This window comes from Belonocnema kinseyi, chromosome 6, assembly GCF_010883055.1.
Source record: "Belonocnema kinseyi isolate 2016_QV_RU_SX_M_011 chromosome 6, B_treatae_v1, whole genome shotgun sequence".
Taxonomy (NCBI): Eukaryota; Metazoa; Arthropoda; class Insecta; order Hymenoptera; family Cynipidae; genus Belonocnema; species Belonocnema kinseyi.
Genome location: NC_046662.1, coordinates 128951454 through 128960074, shown reverse-complemented (window position 1 = coordinate 128960074; position 8621 = coordinate 128951454). Strand labels below are relative to the sequence as shown.

The window sequence follows — 8621 nt, the reverse complement described above, 5'->3', positions numbered from 1 at the left end:
ATATTACCGGTAACGTAAGTCCCTATTTGACTTGAGCATGTATGCTTAAAGCCGCTAGATGGCGTATGCATTTACTAAGTAGGCTTTAGCCCTACGTCACAGTCCAATGCTATCATAGATCTATGTCCGTGTGAATATAGTAGGAGACGATGTAAATGACTGGTTTGCGCGCGCAATTCATTTTCTCTCTTCTAAATTTGAAAAGTCGAAGGTGCACGATTGCCGGTCGGAACACTTCGGCTATTCTATTTATATCTCTATCTGCGTTGACATAAAATGAAGAGTTTGAGATTTTAATATTTCCAGTTTTCGATGCTGGCGATTCTCATGATTTGAATTCTTCGCGCGCCTTTTTATATGCGTATATTTTGAGGTTACGTCATTTCAAGTATAAAATATAAATTATATAAATATTAATACTATTATATATATAAATATATACGCATATTATTGATGATAATATTATAATTATGTTATATTATAATAGTCTTATTCATACCTTGATCCGCGTTTGAAAGAAATTAAAGAAATTGGCGATTTCGGAATTGATCTCGCTTGGACAAAAACACAATTATTTGATTGAAAAATTAATTATTTTGTTGAAAATGTAACTATTTTGTAAAAAAAACTCCTCTTTTCTATCAAAAGTTGAAGTACTATGTTAAAATTTTTATATTTTTTTGTTTGATGGTTCATCTATTTCGTTGAAAATACATTTTTGAAACTGACAATTAAACAATACCATTTTTGGTTTAAAATCATGTATTTTGATAAAAATTCTTCTTTCTTTGTAGAAATTAAATTATTTTATGGAAAAATTATACTTTTTGATTAAAAATTACATTTTTTGGTTGAATTATCAACTGCAAATATTTTTTATTTGCAAAGTCGTTTTCTTGTAGATGCAACTCTATTATTAAAAATTAAAATCATAATTTTTGGGTGTAAAATTCGATTATTCACTTAAAGTTTAACTACTTAGTAAAAAAATTAATTTTTTCTTATTAAGAATTCATAATTATAGTTGAAAATTCAAATATTTGCCTTTAAATTGGTATAAATTTAATCTTTTTGGTTGAAAATGAATCATTTTTGGTCAAAAATGCAATTGTTTATAAAATTATTTTCAATTATGACTTCAAATAGTATTTCAGTCTAAAAAATTTTTTATTTTTAACCCAAACAAACTGAAATTTTTTAATTAAAAAAAGAAAATTTCGTTAATTATCAGCAATATTTGACCGTTCATTTAAAACAATCCATCACAAACAACTGTTAAAAACTATACAAATTTGAACAGAATGGTTCGAGATAGAAAGCCTTGAATTGTTAACTTTGTAATGAGATAAATTTAAAGTTTGAACGCTGCAATTTTAATTTAAAAAAAGATTCAAAATTAATTTAAAACTTGAAATTATTTCAAATAATTTAAAACACGATGTGATTTTTTGCAAAAAAATGCAGCTTTTTGAGAATATTAAAATATTTAAAAAGAATAACAAAAATGGTTGTGATTGCAAAGAAAATTGAAAATGATTTTTATTTTGAAAAATTAATTTTAAGTGAGTATGGGAAAAGATTTTAGAAAATTAAAAAAAAAATGTATCAGGACGATTTGAAGGCAATTTTTTTATTTTGCAGTTTATCTTAATTTTATGAAAAAAATCGAATTAACAAAATATATCAATTCTTAACTTAAAAGTTTACTTTTTAAAAAAATAAAATAATTTTTTATCAAATAATTGGTGTTTTAACTAATACAATGTACAGGATAAAGTTTCAACCAAAAGTGGAATAGTTCAATTTCCAGATAAAAACGATTAATTTTTAATCAATCTTAGAATAGTTACATTTTCAGATTAAATGAAATAATTTTTAATCGAAATAAATAAATTTTCAACAAAGTTGTTGAATGATACATTTTCAACCAAAAAGATTAAATTTCTACCAAAGAAGGTCAATTCCCAACAAAATACATGAACTAATAATTATGAATCCTTAATGAGAAAAAATTTAATTTATTTAACTATTCTGATGAAAATATGTTTGATGTGTTGTTGAAAATACATTTTTGAAAGTGACAATTAATCTATACCATTTTTGGTTAAAAAATCACATATTTTGTTAAAAAATCGTCTTGCTTTGTAGAAATTAAATTTGTTTATGGAAAATTTATACTTTTTGGTTAAAAAATAAATTTTTCGGTTGAAAAATCAACTGTAAAAATTTTTTGGTTGCAAAGTCGTTTTATTGTAAATGCAACTATATTGTTAAAAATTAAAATCATAATTTTTGGTGGAAAATTGGATTATTCACTTAAAGTTAAAAAACTTAGTAATAAAATTTTTTCTTATTAAGGATTCATAATTATGGTTGAAAATTCAACTATTCGCCTTCAAAGTAACTTTTCTGTTAAAAATTGTACTGTTTTGTAAAAAATGCATCTTTTGGGCGTTAAAAATCAACAATTTGATATAAAGTTAAACTATTTGGTCGACAATTAAAATTTTGGTTGAAAAATCATATTTTTGGATTCAAAATTCAGCTTTTTTGTAGATAATACTCTTTTTGACTTTAAAATTAAATAAGTTCGTTGAAAGTTTATGTATTTTGTTGGAAATTGACCATGTTTGGCAGAAATTCAATCTTTTTGGTTTAAAATACATCATTTAACAACTTGTTTGAAAATTTTTTTTGTGCTTAAAAATTATTTATTTTAATCTGAAAATGTAACTATTCCATAACTGATTAAAAATTAATCGTTTTTATCTGGAAATTAAACTATTCCATTTTTGGTTTAAACATTATCCTGTACACTGTAAATGTTGAAAAACCAATTATTTGAGAGAAAATTAATTAATTTAGTTAAGAAGTAAACCTTTGGGTTGAAAATTAATATATTTTGTTAATTAGATTTTTTTTCTAAAATTAAAAAAACTGAAAAAGAAAAAAATTGCCTTAAAATCGTCTAGATTTTTTTTTTAAGTTTCTAAAATCTTTTCAAATACTCACTTAAAATTAATTTTTCAAAATAAAAAATCATTTTCAATTTTCTTAGCAATCACAACAATATTTTTTATTCTTTTTCAATATTTTAATATTCTCAAAAAGCTTAATTTTTTTTAAGCTGCAAAAATCCACATCGTGTTTCAAATTATTTGAAATAATTTCAAGTTTGAAATTAATTTTGAATCTTCTTTCAAATTAAAATTGTAGCGTTCAAACTTCAAATTTAGCTCATTACAAATTTCAAATGAACGGTCAAATATTGCTGATAATTAACGAAATTTTCTTTTTTTAATTAAAATATTTTAAATTGAATGGGTTAAAAATAAAATTTTTTTAGACCGAAATAATATTTGAAGTCATAATTGAAAATAATTTTATAAACTAATATCTATTAATTCTTTAATTTTGAACGGATTCAAAATCATCTTGTAAAATCAATTATTTTTCAATTTTTAATACCTTAAATTAAATTTAAAAGATTTTATTTTAAAATTCTTTCAATTAAAAAAAATCATCGAAAACAAATAAATTAATTTTCTATCAATTAATTTGTGTTTTAACTAATAAAATTTACAGGATAATTTTCAACAAAAAATGGAATAGTTCAATTTCCAGATAAAAACTGTGACAAAAAATTAAATTGAACAAGAAAAAAAACTAATTTTCAACAAAATTGTTAAATTTTCCAGGGAAAAAGGTGAATTTTTGACCCAGAAGATTAATGTTCTATCAAAAAAACGATTTTCCAACTTAACCAATATATAAGATTAATTTTTAATTAATCTTAAAATAGTTACATTTTCAGATAAAGATAAATAATTTTTAACAGAAAAAATTAATTTTCAACATAGTTGTTAAATTGTCAACCAATCAGATGAATTTTCGACCAAGAAAATTAATGATCTACAAAAAAACACAAATTTTATACAAAATACATGAATTTTATAGGAAATTATTTAATTTTAAAGTCAAAAGAACGAATTATCTACAAAAAGTTGAATTTTTAAGCGAAAAAAATGAGATTTCAATCAAAGAGTTAAACTTTCAACCAAATAGTTAAATTTTCAACCATAAGTAAAAAACCTTGTTACAAAAAAAGGTATTTTTTTTACAAAGTAGTTCAACTCTTAGTGAAATAGTCGACTTTTAAACCCAATAAGATGTACAGTTGATATTTCAACCAAACAATTGCACTTTTCACCAAAAATGATACATTTTCAACCAAAAAGATTAAGTTTCCACCAAACAAGGTCAATTTTCAACAAAAGACATGAACTTTCAACGAAATTATTTAATTTTAAAGTCAAAAAGAGTATTATCTACAAAACAGCTGAATGTTTAAACCAATTTAAAGGCAAATAGTTGAATTTTCTACTATAATTATGAATCCTTAATAAGAAAAAATTAATTTTTTTACTAAGTAGTTCAACTTTAAGTGAATAATCGAATTTTCCACCCAAAAATTATGATTTTAATTTCTAACAATACAGTTGCATTTACAACAAAACGACATTGCAAACAAAAAATATTTGCAGTTGATAATTCAACCAAAAAATGTAATTTTTAATCAAAAAGTATAAATTTGGCATAAAAAAATTTAATTTCTACAAAGAAAGACGAATTTTTAACAAAATACACAATTTTTTAACCAAAAATGGTATTTTTTAATTGTCAGTTTCAAAAATGTATTTTCAACGAAATAGCTGAACTTTTTATAGAAAAGAGGAGTTTTTTTTTACAAAATAGTTACATTTTCAACGAAATAATTAATTTTTCAATCAAATAATTGGGTTTTTGTCCAAACGAGATGAATTCGGAAATCGCCAATTTCTTTAATTTCTTTCAAATTCGGTTCAAGGTATAAATAAGACTATTATAATATAACATAATTATAATATTATCATCAATAATATACGTATATATTTATATATAATAGTATTAATATTTATATAATTTATATTTTATACTTGAAATGACGTAACCTCAAAATATACGCATATAAAGAGGCGCGCGAAGAATTCAAATCATGAGAATCGCCAGCATCGAAAACTGGAAATATTAAAATCTCAAACTCTTCATTTTATTTCAAAGCAGGTAGAGATATAAATAAAATTGCCGAAGTATTCCGACCGGCAATAATGCAACTTCGACTTTTCAAATTTAGAAGAGGAGAAATGGGTTGCTCAGGCATCCCAGTCATTTACATCGTCCCCTACTATATTCACACGGACATAGACCTGCGATAGTATTGGACCTCGTCTCGTTTCAGAACTGAGATCACTGCGTTGAACACTCAATCACAGGACAGAAATGGTTGAATGCCGGCTTCGTGATTGATGCTTGAAATGCCTTTGTAGGAAAATGTTTACTTTGAGAAACAATATCACAATGCCGACATGTGATGGGTAGTGCAAATGTAAAGGTTCTTAATTAAAATTTAAAGAAAAACGTGTAAGAAGAGCACAGAAAAAATCGTGTTTTAACAGCTTCTTGATTGACCTGCACGTATAATCTGTTGCAAATTAATAACAAAAACGTCCAAAATGGTACTGTCACATGCTTATGTTTACTTTACAACCGGCTTCCACGGAATCGTACCTTTATCATCAATGTATTTTCGCATATGCGATTTTCAGCGCCATCTCTGGTTCAGATGCAACACCAAGTCTGACATAATCGCGAAATTTGAATGCCATACTATTCGTGAATGTCAGATGAACTTACTATTTTCTATTTAATATCTTAAAATAAGGGAATAATAATACAAAAACGGTTAGAGATATCACATGATTTTTGTTTATTGCACAAAATGAATTCTTTGTATTGCACAATACAGATTGCTTAACAGTAATAATTATAATGAATTTTTGCACATATATTTTCTAAACAACGTAATACTTGTCCAATAAATCAATCCTATAAATTAATTCTATTAATTCTAGCTTTTTCGACTTATACGAGCAATTCTAATTCCTTTTGCCTGTAAATCTCTTCATTTTTATCTTGTCTTTGTTAAGAGAAATATTACTGACAGAAGAATTTGTACTTTTAGTTGCGCTTTTATTTTCTTGTAGCTTACGCCTTCTAAATCGTGCCCCCCAGTGACATCTGACTCGCAGAAACATTCGCAAGAATGAAGCAGTACTGCCCGAAGAACAAAGATTAACAGAGAGATAAGTTTTTTGACAAAAAAAGGAATATTCTACCAAAATTACAAATGTTTAACCGAAAAAATGAACTTTTACGACAGTTATTGAACTTTGAACAAGTTTTCAACCATTTTTAAAATAAATATGAAATAATTTACATTTCAGTAACAAAAAATATTTGAATACAAACAAAACTTGGATTTAACCAAGGAAAACTTTTGTTTAAACTTGATTTGTAACCAAAAAATTGTGTTTTCACCAAAAAAGACTAATTTACAACAAAATACATGCATTTTTAGTCAAATAGTTCAACTTTCTATCAAGTTGTTGATTTTTTTTAGTCAGATCCACAAATTTTGTACAAAACAGTTGAATTTTCACCCCAAAAATGTGAATTTTAAAAACAAAAATTACATTTTTAGCCAAAACAAATTAATTTTAACCATAAAGTTGCATTTTCTACCATAAAGGTGAAAATTTAAACCAAAAAGATGAACTTCCAAAAAAATATTTGAACTTTTTGTCAGAAAAACAAATTTGTTAATTAAAAATAAAAAATGAATCAATGATATTGTTGATTTTTCAAGCAACACAAAAAAAGAGTTTGGAACAACATTCAATATTTTTTGTTGAAAAATTCACCAATTTGGTTGAACATTTAACCAATTGTTTAGCATTCCATTCTTTTGTTTGAAATTTAAAAAGATTTTCAAAAATTCCAATGAATTTCCAAGAGATTTCAAGAGTGTCAAGGGATTTCAAAACCTTTAAAAGAATTTGGAATACTTAAGAAAACTAAACTAATATCCCAAGGAATTTTCAATCTATTTCAGTAATTCAATAGATTTTAAAAATATTTCAGTTTTTAAATGCGCTTTCTACGAATTTATTCACACGAATTAAGGAGTTCTAAAGAATTTAAAAGATATGAAATAATTTCTAGAAATTCCAAGAAGCTTGAATTAAAAAAAAATCAAAGGCTTGAACAAATTTCAAGGTATTTCAAGAGATTTCAAATGATTTTTAATATTTTAGGGTACTTCCAAGCTTTTCAAGGAATTTTCAAGATTTTTATAAAAATTCAAGACATTAAGAAGGATTTTAATAATATTTAGATATTCAAAAATATTTCAAGCGGTTAAAAAGAATGTCCTAAAATTTCAGAAGAATTAGAGAAATTTTATGGGATGGGAAAGCTTTTAAAAAAAACTAAATATCTAAAAAAAATACTTTCATTACTTCAATTACTTTCATTATTCATTATTATCATTATTTATCAATTTTATTATTATGAATAGAAATTTCCAAGTTTCTGTTAGAAAAGTCATCGTTCTTGGTTGAAAGACAACTTTTCAGTTAAAAATTTTATTATCATTTAAAAGATTTTAATATATTAACAATAAACTACTATTAACTATTATTATTACATTACTATGAGGTTTCGAAGATTACAAAATGCAATACAAATTATTACTCACCTTCTGCAGGCTTTGCGGCACTTCTTTTTCTTTCTAGGATTGTTGGATTCGAATTTTTAAGCAGCAGCACTCTCGGTTATGTCTTTAAAATGCACTTTTTGTCAAAATGATCGAAGCAGATACTAGAACTTATTTTTAGCTCTCCATTGACTCCCACAGAAAATTGGGTCCACTTTGCGCGACTGGAAAATATTAATTACCGTTATGAATTGAAAATACTTATTGTTTTTATTTTACTTTCACCGTGTAAGTATATTGACTTACTGCACGTTCTCAAAAAGTGTTAAAGCGAACGCAATCAGTAGCAGAGTATACGCGAATTTCGGATCAGTTTTACTTTTGGTTTTTCACTTGCAGATCCGTTTCCTCCATGCTGGATAACATTTTTTTATGTATTCTTGGCTTCAATTCATGAAATCTTCGGTTCGGGAGTGGGCATTTGTTTCAACTTTAAATAGTTAAAATAATATCTAATTACTTACAAATAGGATTCCATTACGTCCAACTATATATTATCAATATTATACTTACATTTCCGGATCATTTGGTGGCCCAAAAAATGAATATTCCTTGTCGTCTCTAGAGTTGCGTTTGCAGTAACCAACGCAACAATATAAGACCATTTTTCTTTCAAACTTCATAAAAAAACACACGATTTTATTGTTTCTGTTTTGATTTGCAGTTTCCAAACAAGTCATTAACCCGTTAGTCATACACTAAATGTATATACAAATCGGACTCGCAGGCCAAATTCACCGTAATAGTGTTGCAACTCAGTCACTGAGCCGCTACTTTGGCGTATACGCTCAGCTTCCACTCTCTCTAATACTCTCTGGTTTAACCAGCCCCCTGCCTCGACCGTATATGTGTATGAAGTAGTGGTTTTCTTACGAGGGTAGTTCAATAAGTCCTTAGAATGACCAACAGATGGCGCGCGAATCGCTCCAAATCATCTGTTTTCAGTCAGCACCACTCCCGACTAGAT

General features: G+C 25.8%; 1 long non-coding RNA gene across 1 annotated transcript; it reads right to left on the bottom strand.

The window, feature by feature from the left end:
• Window positions 1-5898: 5898 nt before the first annotated feature.
• Window positions 5899-8424, bottom strand: LOC117174950. Its single transcript, XR_004467406.1, has 4 exons — window positions 8168-8424; window positions 7901-8084; window positions 7637-7818; window positions 5899-6153 (listed from the first exon to the last, which is right to left on the bottom strand). It is a non-coding gene; the product is annotated as an uncharacterized LOC117174950 (long non-coding RNA).
• Between the last annotated feature and the right edge of the window lie 197 nt (window positions 8425-8621).